The sequence below is a fragment of the Macaca thibetana genome, chromosome 11, assembly GCF_024542745.1.
Source record: "Macaca thibetana thibetana isolate TM-01 chromosome 11, ASM2454274v1, whole genome shotgun sequence".
NCBI classification, from domain to species: Eukaryota; Metazoa; Chordata; class Mammalia; order Primates; family Cercopithecidae; genus Macaca; species Macaca thibetana.
In genome coordinates, this window is record NC_065588.1 from 104123309 (window position 1) to 104148849 (window position 25541).

The window sequence follows — 25541 nt, forward strand, 5'->3', positions numbered from 1 at the left end:
TATCTTCATTTATTTGACAAATTCCCTGCTGCTGGATGTTTGGAGGTTTCCAATTTTTTAGCACTGAAAAAAATGTCCTTGTAGCGAATCTTTCCCTCTATCTATTGCTTTTTCTTTAGAATAAATCCCTAAAAGTGGGCCTCTCCAAAGTGTATACTTAAGGCTTCCTCTATATTGGTAACTTGCCTTTTCTAGAAAGATTGTACCAGCCTACATACATTTAAGAGTGTTCTCTTCTCACTCCTGTTCACCACATTCTTAAAACCGGTAGGCAGAAACTGAACAGGTGACAATCTAACATTCAACACATAAATCTCCTTTGGGCAGGCTTTGTAGGTTTTATGATTAATTCTCAATAGCCACAGTTGACTCTATTTTATTTCTTTTATTTTACTGAATACATACTCAAACTCAAAGAGATTTTTAAGTAGATTGCATGCATGTTTCCCATGGTTTTAATTGCTTCATTAGTTGCATCTTTTGACTTTCATGCGGGGCTGGGGGGCTTGATTTCTTCATGTGTTCTATAATTTTTAACTGTGAGCTCATCTTTAGTGGAATTTTTTTCTTTGGGATTCCCAGGGGCTCAAGATTGGGGAAGCTCATGGTACAGGCTTGATGTTTCCATTTCTGTCAGGGGATCTTTTACCAACTTCAGTCTGAGGTGATCAACCCACTTGTATGCCTTGAGCCTAAGCCAGTAGGTAGAGCTTTCTAGTGCCACTTTCATGGATGGAAAGCCCTTTATGGTTCCTGCTTTGATCTTTACAGATCCCTTCATATGGATGCGACTCTGCTCTCCAGGCATTGGTATTATGACTCTCTAGGGGTATAAAGTTCTGATATCTCATGGACCATCTGGCTCATTTAGTTTTCTCTTCCTTTATGACAACTGGGCTTCTCTTTTCTTTTATTTTTGATCCAAGCTATGTATTTGAAGCTTTTGATGCTACATTTTATCCAGTATTCCTATGTGTTCAGAGTATGAAAGGGCTCCTCATGTCAGATCAGCTACTATATTGGCTGGAAGTCTCTGAGCTCTTCCTATACCCTTAGGGGTGACTTGACACTCTTTGATGATGGCCAGAGGCAGAAGAGCAGTTGAAGCAACAATCATAGCAATTGCTAACAATTCAACATAGGTAGGACACTTGCGACTACATGAATTAATGTACACATGGCTTCCTTGCAAGAGTCACAGCCATGTTATTGGGCGAAGAAAAGAAGAATGTCCCATGTCAAGAATTCATGCCTGAGCTCCTGGTTCAGTATATACCTTTAGAACCACAACCTAGAATCAAAAACAACAATTAATTTAACTATTCATTGCTGAGCACCAAGCACTGCTGTAAGTACATTGCATAGATTAACCTATTTATTCATCACACAAAATCTGCGAGATAATAATTGTTGTTATTCCCATTTCACAAATGAAGACACTAGTTCAGAGAGGTTGAGCAATGTGACTGAGGTCACAAATGAAATGACAGAGAAGGGGTTTGAACTCAGAAAGTCCAAGTCCAGATCTCAGAGTCCTGACCACGGTGATACTTGGTATGAATTTTTCCTTGTCTTTTGCAAAACATCCTTCCAAACTCCACTCTGCAACCTCCTTTCTTTTGAGATGTCCTTAGTGCTCAGTGTCTGCTTCTTTATCATTAGACTCTTTCATCTAATTCTACTGACCCAATACACTTTGTTGCTACCAACAAGAGAAAACATAGACAATCACCTCTCTCCTCTCTTCTTCTCTCCTCCTTTCTCTCTGACTCTCCCTCTCTCTCTTGCACAGAACTACTTATGAGGTACATGTACGATGCATTCATTCTATTACTGCATTTTCTTTTTTGTATCATGTTAATTATCCTTCCTGAGCAGTATCACCATCACCTCTCTGCAGCAACTGGGTGAACCTCAAAAGGCTAAATTATCAAGCAAACTTTCCAGGTGTATTACTTCCTTGCTACTCTTGCCACACAGTCTATATGAAATAGAGACACCTGCTTCTCCTCCATGTCTATATAGCACAATCACAAGGGGAGGTTTTTAAAAAATATGAATTAATTGCTCCCATCCCCAGAGCTTTTGTTTCATTGGTCTGGCATGTGGCCTGGACATTAGGAGTTTGAAAAGCTCTCCAGGTAATTCTAATGTGCAGCCAGGGCTGCGAAACGCTAAGAAGAAATTAGTTATGCCCCAGGATTCTGTCCTGATTGCCTTCTAGTTGGATTTCAGCAGACATCCCACCCTTTTTCCCCTTATAACCTTAGAACTTGAGCATGTGTAGAAATGTCTGGAGGGCTTGTTGAAACACAGATTCCTAGGCCCCACTCCCAGAGTTTCCGATTTAGTAAGTCTGGGATTGTGGCTGAGAGCTTGCATTTCTAACAAGTTCCAGGTGATGCTGATGCTACTGATCCAGGGACTATCCTTTGGAGACCATTGTCTTAGAACTATTCTTGCTCTTTCAATGCCCCTTCTAGGCACTGTTCACTGCCATCGTTCAGAACGCCATGCCTCCTGTTCCTGTTTTCCTGACTTATTTTTCAAGATCATGTTCAAGTCCTTCCTCTTTCAGGTCTTCCAGGACTAGCCTAGCTGGATGGCATCTCTTCCCTTCTCTATACTACTGAGGTTTCTTCTCTTCTCTACCACTAATTGTGGTTGTTGACTACAGGTTATAGATTTTAGAGCTAGCAAGTTTCTCAGAGTCCAGCAATTCAAGACTTTGCCTTTAAACTGAAGGGTTCTTTTTCTTACAAATGAGATCTTCTTGCAAGTGGCAATACTTAAAATACTTGGATGGGGTGAGGCTAGGAGACTATGGACATTACTATTTGTATCTCTTTCTGTCTGTGGGGTCTTAAGGTGCTTTGAGAGGCCACTTGGTTCCTGGGGCATATAATTTGGAAACCACCCATAGCCTGAGTCTTCACTTTACGGATGAGAAAACTGAGACTTAGAGAAGGGGAGTAATTTCCCCATGCATCCATGTAATATTGTTGATCACTGACTCTGTGCCAAGCCCCCTGCCAGGCCCTTGGGGGCTGGTGAACAGGATGGGCAAGCCTCTACCCTTATGAGCTTATATTCTAGCTGGGGAGACAGACAATGTGTAAGTAAACACATAGATAAAATGATCACAGATTGTAATAATTGCTTAGAGGGAACCCAACATTTGCTAGAGTCACGTGAGTTCAAAGAGGGTTTTTATGAAGCAGTCTTCATTCTGAGTCTTGAAGGATGAGAAGAAACCAGCTAGGTGAAGAGCTGAGTGGGGTGGAGGAGGCTTCTGCTAAGCCTTGCTTGTAGGCCACAGTGAAAATTCTGGGTTTTATTCTCAGTAGGATAGAAAGCCAGTGAAAATTTTTAAACAGGAAATGACAAGAGCTGACTTTGTTCCTCCTAATATTTGTCTCTTTGAAGACTTGGATGGATATTTATCTTTTCAGTTTTTTCACAGCACCCCATGAAGAGTAGGTACTGAAAATCTGTGTTGATCACCGATTGCTTCCTTGAAGTCAACAAATATTTATAAGATGCAGTTTCTCATCTTCTATTTGGGTTTAAAACCCCTTCAAGTGTGTGTTCAGAGCTGTGGACCATTCCTTCGAAAACATTCCCATGTACATGTGCACACTATGTTTTGCATAAATAATTGGTGAATGCCCTGAAGGCCAGCTCGGGACTTTGTACCCTGAGATACCTTGCTGTAGAATCTGCTGTCTTGATACTTTTCCTCTGAAGATCCCTGGTTTGGATAGAGATCATTACTGTCTTGGATTTAGGGTCAGGTTATCTTAGTATTTTTAAGTCTTAGCTGTCTTGCCTGTAAAATGGGCAAATAAATGTATATGTCACAGGGGGAATTTAAGAATTAAATATGATAATGTGGAAAGGTATCCAGTACCTAGACATACAGTAGATATTAATTACTTCCCCTCGCTTTTTGGAGAGAAAGTATTTCTTTGTGAGGCAGAATCATGCAATTGTTAAGAACCTAACTGTGGTGATGAATAAATGAGAATTGAATTCTAGTTCTGTTTCTTACTCAATTTTCTCATCTGTAGAATGGGGACACAGATGTAAAGACACTTAGGGTAGTGCTTGGCACCTGCAAGAATTTTTGATAATTAATTTCTGATAATTTTGATAAGAATGATGACGCTAACATTGTTCATTCTATGTCACGCTATGTCTGCTTGGGTAAGGAATAGGAAGACTTCTAAGACGAATTGAAAACACAGACCTGATTCTAAGGAGGTTGGACTTTTGGCAGTGTGGCTAGCCTGTGGAAAATGCTTCCAGAGTGTTTCCCTGTGGGAACCACCTCAGCTAAAGATGAGCTGATGCTCGTGAAATCTGCATCCTTTACATGGCTCTGCCAGCTTTCTGGCAGAGCTTTCTGGTTCAGCTTTCTGAACCCAAGAAAATCAGGGTGGAGAATAAAATTCCTCAGGTATCAGAAACGAGTCTGCTTTCCCCTGGGAACACTTGGTAATGTGGAAAAGATGCAACACCAAGAGAAGGCATAAAACCAACAAAATGAGGCCAATGCACATGCAAGAGCCTGCTTCCTCCCCCATTTAATTCTATCTTGTTAAGTAATGATGGAATAAAAATTCCGATGGTGGAAGATGAGATTTGCAGCCCTATTTGATCAAATGCCTATCACTGTTGCTTCAAGCGAAATGGGTCACTTCATAAACAGCTAAATAAATCAGACCTCAAAGGGAAATGAAAAGTCACGGCCGAGAATGAAATGAGATAGAAATCATTCCCAGCTCTGATGTTTGTTTGGGGCATCGCTGATGGGGAAGTCATATCTAGGCTGCAGTAGGAATCCCAAAGTGCCCCGTGGAGGATTATTATGGAGTGGGGATTCAACCTGATGAGTAAACCCTTATTAGGGAGCCCCACCTACCTAAGCCAAGCTTGTCCCAGGGAATTGCGAAAGGCCAGCAATTGATCTTCCACTATTAGGGCTCCATTTGTGAAATTAACTAGGCGGTGTGGGTAATAATTTATGGGGAATCATTAACCTAATGATATTGCTTCTCTATAAACTGCTTAGCCTGTCTCAGGGAAAATGGATTTCATAAATCTAGGTGGAAAATTCCAAGTGACTCATGGAAGGCTTATCAGCAGGGTGGGGATGGGTCACCAGACAGTGGAACTCTGCACTTTTGGCTTGGTTGAAGGGCCGTGAAGGTGGCTCCTTCACTTTCTTTTCTCTGGTAGCCCAGGTAGACACTTAAATTAAGACAGGAAGTTTCCAGGGTTGAAAAGCACATGATGGAAAAAGGTGTGTTGATTTTCCTTGTCTTGAGTTTTAAATCCTGCAACAGACCTGCTCTGGGGATTTTGGCAAAGGGGAGAAAGTGACATCCTCAGTGCAGGAAGTTTCTGAGCTGCAGAAATCATATCTTTCCTCATCTGGAAAAGAATCAACCTCAAAGCTTTAAACAAGTCAGCTTCTGTATCTGCCATGTGCCAGGTAGGGAGTTCTACCACCTTGGATGGGGATGGTGCGGAAGCTTTGAGAAGGTGGCTTAAGGCACTAAATGATGAGGTGGAGCCAGCATGCCAGGGTGGGAGGGAGGGGCACTTAGGATGGATAGCAAGGAAAACTCAAAGTCCCTGAGGTCAGAGCAAGTTTTGAGATCAGAGAATTTATTACCGTAATAAGGTAACATTTATCCCCATTTGTGAGATGGGAAAACTGAGGCCCAAGGAGATTAGGTAGATAAACCTCATCCTACACTAAAAGATGGGCAAACTGGGATTTTGTCGACAACCACCTGGCTAGTTGTCAGCAAACTAGGGCTCCTGGGTCAAGGCAGGACTTCCTCTGTTTTTGTAATAAAGTTTCATCAGAACACAACCATTTATTTACATATTGTTTACAGCTGCTTCATTGCTAGAGGCAGAGTGGAGCCGGCATAACTAGCCTGGCAAGCCTAAAGTATGTTCTGTCCAGCCTTTTACAGATCAAGTTTGTCCACCCCTTCACTGGACAGTGATGCCTTTGCCTTTTGTGGAAGCAAGTGACAATCGTATGGTCCCTGGGAATATGTATCATTCAGTTCATTGTGTGGGTCCAAGAAGGAAAAGGAAGAAAAGGACAAGAAGGAGAAGAAAACGAACACATTTTTCAGAAGGGAGAAAACAGAGTTGTTTGAGAGAAGAAACATCCCTTCCAAGTGGGCAGAAGATACTGATATCCAGAAAGAAGCATTTGATTCTGAGGCCCCTGGGGTTACCTGTGATGCAAACAATATAGGGACGGCCACTATAAAGTATACCAGATGAGAAGCAGTGCTTGGATTGAGAATACCAGCGGGTGTCTCCGTTGGCAGCAGCTAGGCCTGTGTGTCTCATTAGCATGAGGGACACATATGGAATCTTGGCATTTCCCCAAATACTGTCAGGGGTTGGTGCACATGACAGAACCAGCCCAGGATGATAGGGAAGCTGTGATGGTTGTCGCCAAATGCATGGATTCAGAACTGAGTGGAAGGTATCTTCCCTACAGTGAAGCCTTGTTTAAAAAGGATTCTCCTTCCCGCCTTCTGCTGGCATTACAGCATTGCATGGGGAAGGACAACTCCTAGCTTTAGGATTAAACCTTCCTGCATTTGAATCCTTGATCTAACTGCCTTGTTAGATCATCTAACTGATTTGAGTAAGCAACTTATCTCCTCTGAGTCTGTTCCTTCATCCGAATGTGCAGATAATAATAGTACTTGCCTCATTGGGTGTTGTTAAGGTTAAGTAAGAAAAATAAAAACATCTGGCAGTTGGTCGTTTAAATTCTTGTTCTTGGTGGCAAAGGCTGCTAATATCATCTTATTTTCCATGCTCCATTATGCATGTCTTCTTAGTTAGGGTGGGGAGTTTAGGGATAGGGTTAAGAATAGGGCTCTAGCCTGGTCTTCTGTAATAAGAGAATCTCTGATTTTGAAATTGCTAATAAAGACTACATTTCCCAGTCTCCTTGGAGTTGGATGTGGCCATATAAGTAAGTTACGGCCAATGACAGAAGGACAGGGAGCAAAATAATTTGAGGTCATTTCTATCTCCATGCACTCCCGAATACCTAGAGCTATGAGGTCCTGTCCACCATGGATAAATACTGCCATAATCTGTTTGCCGATTTGCAAATCAGTCGAAATTTTGCTGTGTTTATTCCATTTTCAGGAGTAAATGCTCTTGTCAGGATTCGTATATATAATATACAAACGTTTTAATGATAATCTTATAAAAATAAAGTAATGCTACATATCGTCAAGGCCTTACAAATTTATACTCTTCTGTTCTTTAAATATGAGATGATGTATTACCAAAAAGAAGAGCCATTTGTATCTAATACTTCCAGGATGCATCTTCCTTTTCTTCTTTCCTGTGGGCTGGAAGGTGAGCATGATGGCTGGAGTTGGAGCACCCATTTTGAGCCATGAGGAGGAAGCCTCATGTTGAGGCACTAGAGTAACATGCTAAAAGGAGCCTGGGTCCCTGAACTTCTTAACTCCAGCTTTTGATTCCATGAGAGAGAAATAAACTACTGTCTTGTTTAAGCGATCCCTAAATTTTGCATTTTCTCCTAGAGCAGAGTTAATCCTGGTATACTAGTTGTGTGGGCATGGGTAAATTTTCTTAAATTCTCTGAGCCTCAATAACCTTATCAACAAAATCGGTGTAAAAAGCCCTATGCCCTCAGAAGTGTGTTGAAGATTCAAGGACACAATGTGGTGGTCTTCTGCTGCCTCAGTAACATTTTATAATGCTCTTGAAATACAGACCTTCAGACCCCACATCTAATACCAGGTCTTGTGATGGGGCCAAAGAATGTCCATTTTTGTCAAGTCCCCTGGGTGGCGTGACACCAAACCATGTTCAGGAAGCTTGGAGTTGAGAGATTCTTCCTTTCTTTCTTGCTTTCAAAGTTGGAGTGATCATTAAGAGATGCAGCCTGCACATATCCCATAAGGAACTCAGCCTCTCTAAGGGGGCCTTACAATGTCTCCTGCCTACTCCAAAATACCCTGCAACAAACACCCCTCAGCCCTTGCTTTCCTCCTCCTTACTGCACGTGTGCCCCCAGCAACCACCAACTGCTTCATCCCATCTGAACGACTTACTCTGAAATTCTGTTTAAAATGCAGCAGCGTCAGTGGATTATGGCTTGCTGGTTTACATACTCGTGATGAATCTTTTAATCTAATTAAGGAAGGCAAGATTTTCCCTGGATGCTTTCAGCTGCACAGAGCTCTGGTTTTGAAGCATAGTATACTGGCTGAAAGCATTTTTTTTTAGGGCCAGGAAAACCTGAGCCATAATGCTTGCTGTGTAGCCCTGAGCAAATCACTTAACCTCTCTAAAGAGTCAGTTTCCTCCTCTAGGAGCTAGACTTTCCGCCAAGTACTTTGCATACATGGAAAAATCCTCCAACAACCCGATGAGGCAGGCATCTTCATTATCCCCATTTTGCAGATGAGGAAACGGAGGCTCACAGAGGTTAATTACATTGCTCAGCTCACATAACAAGTAAGTGGCGTAAATTTAATGGAACAATAATATCTGACAGGTGGTCTATTCTAAGGACAAACTAGTTGAGGTCCGCTAGAGTTTAGCATGGCTGTTCCCCAGGGAGTACACCACTTACTGTTGTAACAATAACTGCTGTTACTGTCATTATTACATGGTTGACCTCAATGGAGGAGGCAGGAGATCTCAGGAGTATGAGGCCAGGCCATGGAAAGCAGCATTCCTGTTGCAGGTGGAGGAGCCCAGGAGGCAGAACAAGACCAATTGGTGCATTCTCTAGGCCCACAGACTCATCTGATCTGAATATGGGCTGATGTTCCAGGGGATGGACGTCTCGTCAGAAACAGTCTCTTGGTTCTGAAAGTCTGGGTGGTGAAGACCCTAGTTTTTTGGTGATTGCCTCAGTCACCTTCATTCTAGCCACATTCGGTTCCCTAAGGACCTGAAGCCAGACATGTGCACGCTCTCCTTGTTGTTTCTCTGTGAATCAGGATTCTCAGAGGAGGAGAAGAGAAACACTGGGGTGGCCAGGGAGGTGAGGGAAACTGAAGAGATAGAGTAAAAATTGCAGAAGGCGTAGTTACAGGGTTTTTTTTTTTTATTATCTGATATTTGATTAGGAAAATGTTTAAAGTTAAAAGAACATCCCAATGATCAGCCGATCATAAACCTAAAATCTACTGCTAACATTTTACTGTGCTTACTTTATTACGTCTCTTCATCCATGATGCATTTCCAAGAAAATTTCAGATGTCTGTAATAAACATTTCAGCATTAAAAAAAAAAAAAAAAAAAAAAAAAAAAAAACCTTCAGAATCTGTTGTGCTGGTGAAACCTGCCTTGGCAGCCCAGTGTGTGTGGTTCAGATGGACTTGGAATCCCTTTGGTGGAAACGGAGGTGGGAATCTGAGCCCTTGAATTCCAGATCCACTTTCTCATCTGAACAGAGCCTCAAGACACTGAGACTCTGAAGAGTACAGTCTGAAAGTCATTAATGTGGTCCAAGTTACTCATTTTAAGGAAGAGGAAACTGAGGCTTGGTTGGGTATGGGGAGGCTTATCTCAAGTCATTTATTAATTCAACAAGGATCTGTTAGAAACTGACTCCAGAATTCTTACACAACCCCTTTGATAATTTGATAAATGTGGTGAAACTTTCTGCAGAAAAGTGCACATAAAGAGGATGGGTGGGAGTCGCAGACCTCTGAATCCATTCATGTTTATGATCTCTGAATCATTAAGGTGCATTTGTGGACACTTCAGCCACATGATCTCCACAAGATGCTGGGGGCAGAGGTTGTCCCTCATCTGGAGGCCTCTCAGACTATTAGGCCACCTTGTACAACCTTGCTGAAGAGAGTGTGAGAGGAGAGAGATGGAAAGATGACTGGGAACAGTTAGAGAGAGAGAGAGAGAGAGAGAGAGAGAGAATGAACAGAGAGTAGAGAAACACATGGAGAGAGAGCAAGAGAAACCTCCATTGCTAGGAGACTCAAGGCTGGCAAAGAGAAGAAAGACTCACTTGGAAAGCAGCTACCTGTTGGCCCTGCCCTCCAGCAGCCTTCTAAACTGCTCCCATCCTGCCAGCTTTCTGCCAATGCCAAAGCAAATATTCCCAGATAAACTCTTGGAACCTAGAAGGTGGGAAGGGATTGCCATCTCCAGCAGCAGCCTAGCCATCACTGGCTCTCAAAAGCATAATCAATTTCACTACCGCTCCTTCATCCACTGCCTCTGAATCTAGAGTTTCCCATGCGGAGCAGGCTCTGTGGGAGAGGCACTGGCCCAACACTTGGGGACTATGCTTCACAGGACAGGAGCTGGGAAAGAAGGGGTTTCTAAGCAGCCCTGAGTGGACTCTTGGGGTGAGGGGGTTAGGGTAGAGTGGCCCATGATTCCAGAGAGTGTGGCCAGATCCCAAAACCCAGAAGAGCAAGTGAGGGCAGGGGCAGAGAACGAGTCTCTGGTCTGAGCTCATCTGCTTAGTCAACTTTCAGAGCACAGGGAGGGTGGTAGAAGGCGTTAGATTCAATAAACAATGAGAAAGCAAGAAAACAAGGAAGCATTATGGTGGTCAGGGAGGTGGCTAAGAACTTGGTCTTGGAGTCTCTCCCTCCTTCCAACTATCCGTCCATCTGCCCATGATCCACTCACTCATCCATCATTCCATCCATTCTCCAACCCACGTATTCATTCCTTCTCTCATCGTTCATCATCCACTCATCCATCCATCCATCCATCTATCTGTCATCCATGCATGCAGCCATCCATCCATCCATCCTTCCATCATCCACTCATTTATCCATCATCTACTCATTCATCCAATATCTACCCTTCAGTCATGCACCCATCCATCCATCCATCCGCGCAGAATCCGCTCACTCATCCATCAGTTCATCCATTTTCCCATTCACTTATCCATTCTTTCTTCCATCATCCATCATCCACTCATCCATCCATTCATCCATCATCCATGCATGCATCCAATTATCCATCCATCCAACCACCCATCTGCCATTCACTCATCTACCCATCATCCATCCATCCATCCATCCATCCATCCATCCATCTGCCCATCATCCACTCACTCATCCATTTCCCATCTGCTTACCCATTCTTTCTTTAATTCATCCATCATCTACCCATCCATCATTCACCTATTATCCATGCATCAAACCATGTATTTGTCCCTCCATCCATCTATCCATCCATCATCCATCCATCCATCCATCCATCCACCCACCCATCCATCCATCCATCCATTATCCATTCATTCATCTATCCATCCATTTGTAATTTTTTTTTTTATTTTTTGAGATGGAGTCTCACTCTGTCACCAGGCTAGAGTGCAGTGGCATGATCTCGGTTCACTTCAACCTCTGCCTCCTGATTCAAGCGATTCTTCTGTTTCAGCCTCCCGAGTAGCTGGAACTACAGGCATGTGCCACCATGCCAAGTTGGGGTTTCACCATGTTGGCCAGGGAGGTCTTGACCTCTTGACCTTGTGATCCACCCGCCTCAGCCTCCCAAAGTGCTGAGATTACAGGTGTGAGCCATTGCACCTGGTCTGTAATTTTTATTTTCATTAAGATAATTCATGAACATAGTTTAAAACTTAAAATAGCATACAAAGGCTTATAATGAAATTCAGAAACTCCCAGCTCCTTTCACTCTTCCTACATCTCTCAAGGAGTGGGGAAAAGCTTTCAATCTAGAGAAGATGGTCAGGAAAGATCTCTCTGAAAATGGGACATTTCAACACAGATTTGAACAAAGTGATGAGGCAAACCAGGCAAATATCTGAGGGAAAGGTGGGCTAAGCAAAGGGAACAGCAAGGGCAAAGATTCCAATGGTCTGAGTGAACCTGCAGAAGGGACACAAGGCTGGTGTGGCTGAATCCCAGGGGGTGACAGCAATGATGGTGGGGCATGAGGAGGGGTGGCAGGGGCCAGAGCACAGAGGTTCATGTAAGCCATGAGAAAGACTGGACTTTTCATTGTGATTTGCAACCTAATTCAAGGCTAAGTAGGAAAGGAATGCATTTGTGTTTATTTGTGTTTTTATTTCTGTCCAATGAGACGGGACTGGAGTATAAGGCAAAGGCGTGAAAGCCAGTTACCCTGGTAAGAGATAATGATGGCTTGGACTAGCATGTTAGAAATGGACATGGAGAGAAGTGGATAGATTCACAATATGTCTTGGAATTATTGCTGATAGAATTTAGTGCCCAATTAGATCTAGGATTGAGAGAACCAGAGGAATAAGGATAAATCTCAAGTTTTAGCTTGAACCATTGAATAGAAGGTGAAGCTGTTACTGAGATGGAAGACTCTTGAATGACTAGGTTCTTAGAGAAATTGTCAGACAGACCTGGGTTCAAGTCTGAGCTCCACCTCTTTCTAGCTGTTTTTTCTTGGGTAGGTCGCTGCATCTCTCTAAGCCTCAGCTTCTCTACCTGTTAAACGGGTATAGTAAACATACCTACTCCACAGAGGTTTTGGGAAGACCAAATAAGTTTTGGATGGAAAGTGCTCATCCTCGTGCCTGTCACATAATAATTAGCCAATACATAATATCTGTCTTTATTAAAAAATGAGAGGGGCTTGGGGAGATGATATGGATAGATATTAGATAGATAGATAGATAGATAGATAGATAGATAGATAGATAGATAGATAGATGATAGGTAGATAGAGTATATGTTTTGTTTTGCCCTCATGTTCAAAAGCCAGGCAACCCTATCAAATCTACTCATATTACCAGCTTTTAATGGCTTCTGGTATTTTCTTTTAGTGGCTTCCTTTAGGTTTCCAGCTTTTAGTGGTAACTGGCATTTTTTCTGCTACACTTACCCTTGATGAGAAGGTGGGAAGAATGGGTAGACAGAGCCTCTCCTTCTACCTGGATGGCATCACCTATGATGCTTAGAGAAAACCCACTGAGACATGTCCTACCACACATACATTGATGGGAAAATGCTGCCAAGACCAAGCCTTGGGTCTACAGATCTTGCTCCAACTCATCAAAACAATTTTACATGTTATGTTATTTGATTCTCACGACGACCTGTGAAGTAGGAATTATCAGCCCCATTTGACAGGTAAAATGGAGACTCATGGAACTTAAATAGATTTCATAAAGTTACATTCTTAGAAAATATTGGGATTGAGTCCTTTGGGCCTTGGCTTTTATATGGGTTACATACCTGAACTGTGGCCCCTGTGATTAATCCTAAGGAAATCATCTTGAATGTGTACAGAGATTTAGTTACAAGGATGTTCACCACAGTGTTGTGTCTAAGACCAATAAATGGGAGGAAAAACCCTAAATATCCACCAATAGAAAATTGGTCAAATAAATAGAGGCAAGGGGAATGTAGGCATGATACTGTTATCTATCTGTCTGTCTATCCACCCATTTATCTTGAAAGCAATACAGATCTTTACTAAATAAAGCCTCTCAAGGGACATCAAATGCAACTCTGTAATCCTTAGCAAACATTTAAAAAATCATCTTTCCCCATTCCTGTTTTCTCATATCTTTGTCTTTTTAGCAAACAGGATCTCACTTTGCTGCCCAGGCTGGAGTACAGTGGTGCAATCACAGCTCACTGCAGCCTTGAACTCCTGGGCTCAAGCAATCCTCTTAGCCTCAGCTTCCTGAGTAGCTGGGACTACAGGCACATGCCACCACCCCTGGCTAATTTTTCTATTTTTTGTAGAAACAGGGTCTTGCCATGCTGCCTAGGCTCATCTCAAACACCCAGGTTCAAGTAATCCTCCCACCTCAATCTTCTGAATACCTGGGATTACAGGTGCATGCCACCATGACTAGCTAATTTTTATATTTTGTGTAAAAATGGGGTTTCACCATGTTGCCCAAACTCATCTTGAATTCTTGGGCTCAAGTAATCTGTCCGCCTTGGCCTCCCAAAGTGCTGGAATTACAGTCGTGAGCCACGGCACCGGGGCATCTTTGTCATTTTCTTGACACTTCTCTCTGAATGACTCTACTTTTTCTGACACCCAACTGTCTTGGTATCGTGCCTTTGCTTCCCCTTCCCATTTCCTTTCACCTGTATTCTTTTTCATCTTATAAAAATGAGAATTCCCTGTCCTCTGTTACCTAGTTATTTCTATACCAAATGTTGCATCATAAAAACTCAGGAACCCAGAAGGTTAAGAATTCTCCCTGTTGGGAGAAGAAGGGGAAATGTTAAAGGGGCAACCACCAAACTGTCTTTAGCAGGTGGAGGACAGTAAGAAGATGTTAACAGTCAAATGTTAAGATTTTTTTTCCCTCTATCACACTTACATCGTAAAAGCTTTGCTATTTTTGGGCAAAGTCCCTTCCAGAAAATACATGCCACTGGCAGCCCCATAAGTGTGTATGAGAGCATCAGGAATCCTCTCTGACTGTGAAAATCTTCAAGATGATGTTTCTGAACTAGCGAAATAATTCTGAAAATATTCAAAGTCAGTTGTCCCACCATGGTCACTGGCTCTCAGAGAGGCAGAAAGAGCTATGCCCCAGGCAGCTGCTCTGAGCTCTGAGAATTGGATCTGAAGCAATTTCCTGGTTCTGGCCTCTAGATGAATGAAAATAAATCATGTTCCTTTGGCACCTGCTTCGGGAGGGAGATGTTCCACAATCTTGTCTCTATTCAGAATCAATTTAACAAGGTATTGACATTCCTGGATGGAGGGAAGTAGCCAAAGACAGATTGACTGGGCAAGCTCTAGGAAAACGTGGAGTTTATATTTCAAGTGACTACTGGAAAGGGGCATTTAGTGGGCTCACCCACACCTGTCTGGGGAAGGTCTTCAGTGTGGAGATTTGAGATGTGTTCCTGCTGGAAACTTCCCAGCCCTCTTCTCCTGGAGTGCAAACCCCTCTTCCCTGGGGTGAGCCCATTTTAAGCGGCTTGGCTTCCTCCTGCCAGCCACAAATGTGGGCATGAAGCCACGTGTAGTTAATCAGAATATCTCCTTCTTTGGGCTACAATGATTGGGTCAATGGTGCAATCATGAACCAAGCCAGCAATCAGAGCTCTCTCCAGGATTTTTCCATAGAAGCTCTTAGGAAAGATGATTTTCCTACTGATGCATCTTTTCAGGACCATGTGACTCCAGGGTTGCCAATGGCTATGTTTTCCATCACATCATGCGAGCCAAACACAGAAGAGAGGTCAAGAGGCAGAGTTCCTTGACACAGTCTAACTTGAACTCCTGGATCCAGCTGTATCTGAATCCCAAACTTACTTTGAGATTTCCTGTTTCATGAACCAGTATATTACAATTTTAGTTGAAGCTAGTTTGTGTTGGGTCTCTATCATTTGCAACTCAAAAGAATTCTAATACAGGTCCAATATGCAAGGGGTTAAAGCATTTTGTATGGTCTCTCTGACCCATAATCTCAGTCTCCACCTACCTAGTGGCCAGAGTTCAATTCAGTTTAATTTAATTTCATTCCATTCAATTCCATTTGATCCCATTGACTCTAGTCAATTAGATTTAGTTCAACTCAATTCATCTAATTTGTTTTGAGCACCTACTGTATACTAGGAATGCAGAGATGAAAAAGTATCCATCTTTACTCTTCAGGAGTTTAAACTGATTTATAAATAGTTGCTGACCAATGTGATAAATGTTCTTATGTGCCAAGTGCAGTAGGACCAGAGAGAAAAAATGAACTTACACAATTCTGAATTTTTAAAATGTATTTTATTATTATTATTATTACTATTACTCTAATAGGAGCCAGTGTGGTTTTGTACTCAAGAGCAAGGGAATTGGGACTGTGTAGATTCACCTTCTACTGTTTTTAGCTGGGTGACTTTCAGTGAAGAGGCTTCACCTATCTGAACCTTACTTTCCTCATTTGCAAAATGGGATGGTAATAGAATCTATGCAGTCTTGTGAAAAGTCAGTGGAAGAACGAACAAGCCAAATGCCTGGCACATAGCAAGTGCTCAATAAATGATCATCACCTCCACTCGCTCCTCTGCCCATCGGGAGTGGTGGTGGCAGATAGCAGTGGGGGTTAGTGACAGAACTCTCTCTATACTGCCTTTGACACATAGCCCTAAGGCCTTGCATAATTCTTAGCACATAAAAGGTGCTTAAAACAAATTTAATAAATACGTATTGAATGAAAAGTCTTGAGTTGTGGGTGGACTGGAAGAATTGGAAGCAGACAGAGGTCCAAGCCCTCAGGAGGGGCATGAGTGTTAATGTTAGTGAATTTCTCCCAGTGGGGGCGGTTAGGGGTGCAGTTAGCCTGGAACCATTTGCTGGAGGGATTGGCTTGGAGAGGCACAGTGGGCAAAGCCCTTGACCTAACATTCAGAAAATGTGAATTTACATCAACAAATGCAGGCAGGTGATGGGGATTTTAGGAAGGGTGTCTAAATCCACTGAGGAGGTTCACTCTGTCCTTCCTCAGAGCTCAGAGAGCCTCTAGTTACTCAGCCTCCTCCTTGGGAGAAGTGACAAGGAGCAGAGGTCAATAACTTAGCACAGCAGCCTCACTTTACAGAAGGGGAAAGTGAGACATGGAGGAACTCATCCATGGTGATCCCTCAGGTTAATGACAAAGCCAGGCAGGGACCCATTTGTCCTGCTACTCTGCTGGGGGCGTTCCACCCCACCCTCACCCCAGAGATTTTCATGAGAGCTCATTTTGTTTGCACTCGACCTGGAGGGTTACAGAGGCAGAGGTGGGTTGGGGCAGTGGGACAGCTTGAGTGAGGCCTATATTCTCTGACAGGTTTTTCTTCTCCCCACCAGAATTTCCTTACCTTTTAAACAAGCTTTTCTTCATGTTTCTTGGCCACACAAATGTCTTCTTTTGAGAAGTGTCTGTTCATATACTTTGCCCACTTTTTGATGGGGTTGTTTGTTTTTTTCTTGTAAATGTCTTTAAGTTCTTGTAGATTCTGAATATTAGACCTTTGTCAAATGAGTAGATTGCAAATATTTACTCCCATTCTATAGGTTGCCTGTTCACTGTGATGATAGTTTTTTATTTATGTATTTATGTATTTATTTATTTATTTATTGCCGTGCAGAAGCTTTTTAGTTTGATTAGATCCCATTTGTTAATTTTGGCTTGTGTTGTAATTGCTTTTGGTATTTTAGTCATGAAGTCTTTGCCCATGCCTGTGTTTGGAATAGTGTTGCCTAGATTTTCTTCTAGGGTTTTTATGGTTTTGGGTTTGACATTTAAGTCTTTAATCCATCTTGAGTTAATTTTTGTATAAGGTGTAAGGAAGGGGTCCAGTTTCTGTTTTCTGCATATGGCTAGCCAGTTTTCCCAGTACCGTTTACTGAATAGGGAATCCTTTCCCCATTGCTTGTTTTGGTCACGTTTATTGAAGATCAGTTGGTTGTAGATATCCAGCACTTATTGTAACCGGTCTTGCCTTCTCCAATTCAGCTCCTATACTAAGGGACAAACATTCAAGTTTGTACAGGGGCCATTCCTATAAAAAATGAGAGAGCCAGACACAATAGTAGGGAATGGTGGGGATTGTGTCTAAGTGGAGAGTTCCTGCCTGTTTAAAAGGAAGAGCTGCTACTCAGTTAATATCGATGCACCTACATGAGAAAAGGTGGGCTTGGTGTAGCCAGATCTTGCAATTTTCAAGTGCAGCCAGAGATGGAGATTTTTGTATACAATTTACTGTTTAGAAAAATGACACATCTGCTGGGGGAATTAGCCCATGGCCCTCAGTTTACAACTCTTAGTGGTGTCTCCTATCCATTGTTGACCGAGGCCTCAGAGTGTGCAGAGAAGCCCTGTTGATAGAATGGGAAACATGGAGCCAGCCAGAGGCCTTGGCATAAAGTCAGGAGCTGAGAGGAGGGGGCCTCCACAAAGTTGCTGAGTTTCTGAAATCCCAGGCACTCCATGGTGCAATTTTTTTCTGCTGCCCGTACCAGCCCTCCACCAGGCTCCTGGAAGCTGACAGCCCTAGATGTGGAATTTACTTTGAAATGTTAATCGTGGGGAAAAAGTGATATTGATGTTGCTCACTAATTAAGGGCTGGCCTATTTTAAATTTTGGAGGGCTCCTGCCTGTCTCCGGCCTTGGCAGGAGCCAGGGAGGATGCTATTTTTATTAAATCAGAGAGATGAATCAAATAGCCTAAGTGGACAGGGAAGGCAGAGGGTGGAATCACAGTGGCGTGGAGACCTATGAGTTCTTCACAACTCATTTACAGAGACAGCGGGGACACGGGTCTCACAACATTAGCACCGGCGCCATCTCCCTTCCAGGGTGGCTAATCGTAGTGAGGGGACAGCATAATGGGTCAGGCAACAGGTCCTGGCTTTATTGGAACTGAAAGCGGCACAAGCAGACTGATTAGAGTGGTCAACTGTGATTTACCAGAGGCCTCATTTGCAGATTCTCTCTGCAGGGTCTGAGTTACACTTGGAGACTGTTCAGAATTAGTAGCTGCCAAGACGGCTGCGTTCACGGCCTCTGAAGACTGGCACCCTGTTAGGAAGGAAAACAGGGGCTCAGGGCTGTCTCCCCACTTCCCTGTGCAGAATTTACTGGTCTCTGGATCCGTACTGACCGTGAATGCTTACTGCAGGCTGGGCAGATGGTGCTCTGTTTGTTTCTACTTTACAGATAAGGAAACTGAGACCTAGAAAGGATCATATGGCAGATGAGCAAAGCTGAACTTTAGACACAGTCTGACTTAAGGTTTTAAGGTCTTAGCCCCTTGTTGCTATAGTTTCTTGGTCTCCGCCCAGTGCCTGGCACAAAGGAGACAGATGCTGGATATGTTTATTCATTCACTCCCTCATTTACTCTCTTACTCACTGATGCCTTCATTCACTCACCAACCTTTATTAAATGCTTCCATATGTTCTCTTATTAGATCCCACAAAAACCCAGCCAGGAAGCATGATTCCCATGTTACAGATGATGGCATGGAGATGGAAGCATGTTAACTGACCCTGCTGAAGGCCACAGGGCTGTAAGCATTGACGGCAGGAGTCCCATCTAATCTTCTGGCCTTGAGTCTATCATTTCTACTACTCTAGAGTTTTGCACTAAAATTTAAGTACCTTAAAGGCAGGAGAGGGATGTCATATTAATTTTTCATGCCCCAGGGTGCCTAGTGCCAAGCTGAGCATGCCCACTCACTCATTTGTTCAACAGACATGGATATGAAATGCTTCGGTGGCTGTGTCATTATCTGTAACATGGGAATCTTGCTTCTTGGCTGGGTTCTTGTGGGGTAAGGATAGAGCTGTTAGCTGGTGGACATGGTCCTACCCGTTGGAGCCTGCGTCCTGGCAGATTCACAGACAGACAAACAGACAGTGATAGAAGCAAGGGATGGAGATGGGAAAGGGCTATGATATCCCAGAGAAGGAGCTTTTAATCTGTGTTTATGTCTCTCACACCCAGTGCAATAGTGAGTGAGAGGATGGAATCAGGTCAGTTGGAACCTGGGAAGGAGAGGTAGGGTCCGAAGGTCACAGAAGTCCCCTTTGTATATTACAGTGCTTACAGGTATAGCCTTTGGATCCAGACAGGTTTGAGTTAGAATCCTGTCTCTTTGATTTAGCAACCCTGTGTCCTCAGGACAGCCACATCACCTCTCTGAACCGGTTTGCTCTTCTGTAGAATGGGCGTCCTAATACCTACCTCCCAGGACTAAATGAGAAATAGTATATGACATGCTGAGGACAGTAACTTTCATGTCAGTTGAACTATAGCTATTGCTACTGTTGTTGCCATCACTGGACTACTATGACCAACTCCTCTCTCAACTCTGAAGGCCACCAGTCACATTTGTAGGCCTCCGCCCCTCTTGTTTTATTCTTCCAGCTCTTTCCCTCCTTGGCTGACACTGATTGACACTTGCTCTGTGTCTGATGCTGGGTTGGCCTCAGAGAGGCCAGACAAAGAATAAGCTGAGAGCCTAAGTCTTGACAAACTTCTATTAGATCGTGACTGAATGACTTCTTGGTTCAGCCAGAAGTGGGTCTGAGCTGATGTGTGATTAAAGGAATGTATAAAATAAATGAAATACATTTCTCAAAACACTGCAAAAGAGGTCTCTGACCCTGTGGTAAAATGAGCAGTTCAGACTCTAGAACACAGTGGATGTCTGGATATTAGCAGTTCCCAGTGAACCAGGCCTGCCAATACTTATACCCTTGTGCTGTCCCCTCCCCTTGAATCTGGTCCGGCCCTGGGACTTGCTTTAACCAACAGCATATAGCAGAAAAGATGCTGTGCCATTTCCAGGCATAAGCCTAGCAGAGGGTCGGCAACTTCCATTTTTGTGTTTTTGGGAGCCCTGAGCTGCAGCATCAGATGTCTGGCTATCCTGCTGGAGAGGCCACATGGAAAGGAATAAACCCTGGAAGTACACAGAGAGAGACCTGTTGCCCCAGCATGCCAGCTGGGCTCACTCTCCCAACTGTCCTTGCCAATGCACCAAAGATGTGTGTGTACCATCTTGGATATTTCAGCCCAGTCAAATCCCGGATGACAGCAGCCCTGGCTGACCTTGTGAGCCACGTCAGCTCACAAAATTGTGAGAGACAACAGATTGCTTGTTTTAAGCCCCTACATTGTGAGGTGGTTTGTCAGGCATGCAGCCAGGTAATGGACAAAATGCTGTAGGCCTTCAGAGAAAAGAGAAGGACCCAGGATGTGAAGGAGAAGAGTTGGGGGTGGGAGGGCATTCTAGAAGAGGGGAGGAGGTGAAGAGGTGTGAGTCTGACCAAGAGAGAGGGCCTTTGCTGGGGAATATAGGAAGTTCTGAAGGCTGAGTAAGCCAAGGTCAGATCAAAGGGGTGTTGAGACCCAGGCAGCTCTAAGGACAATGGAGATGATAATGAGTGAGCTAAATCTTCAACTTTCAGGGCAAAGGGTCAGTAGATAATTCTAAAGCTGATAAATTAAGAAACTGAGGTATAATCCTGTTGTTTAGGGGTGGGAAGGTAATGACTGCAAGAATTAAAAGCCTTTGGGAATAGGATTAGAGGTGAGGGAGGAAATGACAGTGTCTTATCATAAGTTTTTCTGCACTACTTTGTTTACCTTGTATGTGCATTACTCTAATAAAACTTTGAACAAGTTGAACATACACACATAATTTATTCATTATTATTACTTTTTATTTTTGAGACAGGGTCTCGCTCTGTCTCCCAGGCTGGAGTGCAGTGCACGATCACAGCTCACTACAGCCTCTACCTGCAGGCTCAAGCCATCCTCCTGTCTCAGCTTCCTGAGTGGCCGGGACTACAGTTGCGCACCACCACACCCAGCTAATTTTTTTATTTTTAGTTTTGTAGAGACGGGGTCTTGCTGTGCTGCCATGGCTGGTCTTGAATTCCCGGCCTTAAGTGATCCTCCTGTCTCAGCCTCCAAAAATACCAGGATTACAGGAGTGAGCCACCAGGTCTGGTCCCATAATAGACTTCTCTTCACATTTCCTGGGAATTTTCTCTCACCAGCTGCCTGTTACTCTTTCATTTTTCTCATTAACCCACTCCCTGAGGGCAGGGACCACATACACTCTCATTACATCCTCATGCCTGGCATCATTCTTGGCACACACAGAACGCTCCATATATTTTTGCAGAAAGACAAAAGTAAGGGGATGGAGCATGTCGACCATATGGGTTCAGGTCTTTAAAATGAGGGACTGGCCTAGGTCAGAGTCTTTTAATGATTTTACAATTTTTGCCATATCCATGCATCACCTGAACCTTTACTAGTCAGCACTTTTTCTGAGGTGATTCACCTTTTGAATACTTAAATACAATTATTTAAAAAGAAAACGACATCATCAATACCTTCAGTGGAAAACCTGCATCCCTTGCTGTGAATGGAAGGTTGCCATAGAAACGAACAAGAGGAAAACAAAAGAGTTAGTGAATTCTGGCTAGAGACTGTTGCCTGCCCAAGGATCTTCCCTGGGGCCTGATGCTTTTGGTTAAATCAGGACAGATTAGCAAGTGTGAGGGATTAAAGACCTAATCAGAAGGATTAAAGGAAATTGAAAAGGGAATGATTTTCTTAATACTATTTAAGATCCCATAGGGGGTGGCTTTCTTGAAATGTTATTTCATGCCCTGCCCCCACCCCCAGCCAGCTAGAGATGACCACTGCCCTTTGAGAAATACTGGCTCAGGCAACCAACCCATGGTTTCCTGTAAATTCTGTCTAATCATGGAGTCTTGCATTCTACTGGGAGTGGTTCCCTTGGATGTCCCTGATTCCCAGGGCTCTGGGAAGGACACTGTTTGCCCATTGTCTGAGTTCTCCATCTGGAATTCCATGCCTTCCCCCTGGACTTCTGGTCAGTTGGCAGAAAATAGCATTTATGGCTCAGCAACCAGATGGAGCTGGAGTGTCCTGTATCTGAATATAGTGGTGAATGAAAAGCCAATGGATATTAGGCCGGAATTCGTCTAGTGTGGTTGAATTGCAGTTTTTGCTCTTGTCCCAGATGGGATATCCATTTTGTGCCAGTCACGTCAGTTTCCTCTTAATGCACTCACCAGCTCCTGTAGGTAGGAAAATAATTGATTGCATAGAAGGGGGTGTGCTCGTGACATTTTCAAACCAGGGACTTAACTCAACCAACCACAGTCACTTGCAAAGGATGTGGGCACTTTGGTTTGTGTGCCTTCCTCCTTCCTTACTCCCAATTCCTGACAATTTTCTGTTGAAATTACATACAGGATATTAATAACAATGCTGATTACTCCCCTGTCTTTCTGCTGCTTGGGCCAGGGACCTTTTTAGCTCTCAGCAGTTAGAAAGATGTTAACTTTAGATGGAAATTTAATCACAAGGCATCGAAAGGTCAGCTTTTCAGGGCCATTGGGGATATGCTAGGAGTTTGACTGGACAAAAGTGTTTCTCATTTGGGGTCAAATTCCTTGACATCTCTTCACCTTGGTCATGCTTTGAATTGACTTGACTTATTTTCCTATAAACAAAATTATTTCATGTTGACGTGGACTTTAATTTGATTGACAAGCAGGGATCTCTGCTTGAGCCTAGTATATGACCCCTGCTGTCATTCAGGAAGTCTCAGCAGGAGCCTTCAGGGAGAGAATTCACCCTGAGGGAAGAGATGGCTTAGCATGATGAGACTATTCTGACAGCAGAGCCTGAGTTGTGGGAGAGTGAGGATCCTGAATATGTCATGGTGACTGTTGCCCAGATCTAGCCCCAAGCCAGGTCAGCCCAAGAGGAGCAGCTTCTTGAAGCTCTGTAGTGCCTTGATGCCCAAGCAGCAGCACCGAGACCCCTCCAATATGGGTGTCATACACAGGGGAGAAATCCATTCATATCCCCCTCTTCAATCTTGGCCAATGGACAATATCAGCACAAAGAAAGTTCAGGATATTGGAATGGCTCCTAGTGTTTCACTGGGAGAGATGATTGTGCCTGTGGAATATGAAATAATGCCTGGTAGTTGCTGTGCCCAGTGGAGCCATCTGGGGGAGGCACCATGCCTGGGGGAGATTTTGGATTACACTGATATTTCCCCAGTAAGAATTGGTAAGAGGGCCGTGTAATGGCCCAATGACCTGTATATCTGCACTAAGCTCAGGAGAGAAGAAAACTAAAGAAGAAAGATGAAGAAGCTCCTTGAAGAAAGTGAATGGGCTTGCAGATCAGGAAACTGATGGGTTTCTCAAAGTCATGGCACTATAGGGGTAACCAGAGAGAGGCACATAAAAGGGCTTGAGAGAAGTCAAAGCTTCCTGCAGAGAACAACCAATTAAGAAGGATAATTTTTTTAAGCCAGAAAGTTGATGTCCAGTGAACAATCAATGTCATATCTTGAGGTTTTCTCAGAGCACAAGCCAGAGAGAAAGAGAACCAGATCAAAGGGGTCCTTGGACAATAGACTTGCGGTATGAAAGGTCATGCATTCATATGGCAGGAGCAGTGACTGTTACCTGGTCCTCAGGTGACCACACCTGGTGAGCAGCCCAGAGAGGGCATTGCTTTCCCAGGAATGAGGGCTCCTTAAAAGAGGGGCTTCCCATTCAGATGTTGAGGGGCAAAGTAGAGGTATAGCATCAAAGGAGGAACTTAGCTTATATCTGGAGATGACAGCCCCAAGGTTTGCAGTGAAAAATGAGACAACACACTAATAATTGGGAGCTCTGATCTAATCTGTGTCAGGGAAATGATTTCTGCCTTATAAATAGCCACATCAGCACAAGGCACACAGAAGACAGGAGGAGGAAGAAATCCCATGAGGAAGATGTGGAATATTAGATCATTGTTCACCAAATATCCAGTTTGTCCCCCATCACCAGGGGAGAAGTGTACTTCCCACCTCTTGACTTGGGCTTGGCCGTGTGATTTGATTTGGCCAATAGGAAGTTACAGGACATGATGCAAATGGAAGCTTGATGTGTGTTTGTGCAGTTGGGCTTGCCATCTCTTGCACCTGCCTTTGGCATGAGTAGAACATGCCTCTCAAGGATCAGGTTGCTGGTCTAAGGAGGATGAGAGACCTGTGGAGCAGATGTAGATCCAGCCTGTCCTGAACCCAACCCAGCTGAGCTCAGCCTAGATCAGCCAAACCCCAACCAAACTAAAGATGTGGGTGGTAGAAGGAGAACTTTACCTGCTTCCAGATGCAAATGCTTGGAACCCTTGTAAAACTCACATCTGCTGCTAAGCATGAAATGTGTCCCACAAACAGCCACACTGGACTTCAATAGACAGTTCTGGGGCCTCTTTTCACAACACCCTCCTTTCCCTGGGGTTTAAGAGTCAATGCTTCCTGGCTTCATATCGTCATTCCAACTCTTTCTAGATTTGTGACTTTAAGCCTCAGTTTCCTCATCTGCAAAATGAGAGTTATGATGACCAACTTCAAAGGGCTGTGAAATTTAGATGGGATAATACCTATAAAGCATTTTGAACATTACCTGGCACATAGTAAATACATTTTCAACAAATAAATAATAGCTGATAATTATTATTATTATTATTATTTTTTGGTGGGTGGCACTCATTACTCAATTGCACCCATTACTTTTGGATTTTACTCATGGTTCATTCAGACTTGGGGATTTGAATACCTCAACTCATATCTCCTTGCTGGTGAGCCTGACCTAGCTTCCCAAGTGCTGTTTCTGGATAGAAGGAGGGCACAGTTCTGAAATGCCCATACACTTTGAATTCCCACTAGAAAAGCCTCAGTTTCTGTGAGGTAGATATCAAATGTTGAGAAATAAGACATGGCTTACCAGGGAGGTTCAAATCCAGGTTCTAGGCAGTTGCCAAGGATTACAGAGAGTGGAGTCAGGTTCTGAGTGTCTTGTAAAGCCAGATATTTTTTCTCACTTCTGTGAGTCTGAACCCTGTAGGATGAATATCAAAAGCACAGTCAGCCAGCCAGGTACATAAACACACACGCTGGGCGGCTGGAGGATTACAGCAACCTGGGCCAGAAGAGAAGGTACATCCATTCCA

The 25541-nt window shown here is 43.5% G+C and overlaps 1 protein-coding gene across 4 annotated transcripts in view; it reads left to right on the top strand.

Annotated features, from left to right (window-relative positions):
- The window catches only part of ISCU (iron-sulfur cluster assembly enzyme), a 627706-nt gene that overhangs the window by 70182 nt on the left and 531983 nt on the right, over positions 1-25541 (top strand). The window contains exon 1 of one of the 4 annotated variants that reach the window (XM_050749890.1): positions 11972-11975. The exons of the other annotated variants lie outside the window; for them this stretch is intronic. The gene's annotated coding sequence lies outside the window, so the exon portion shown is untranslated. Of the gene's footprint in view, positions 1-11971; positions 11976-25541 lie in introns of those variants that run through there. 4 annotated transcript variants of the gene reach the window in all.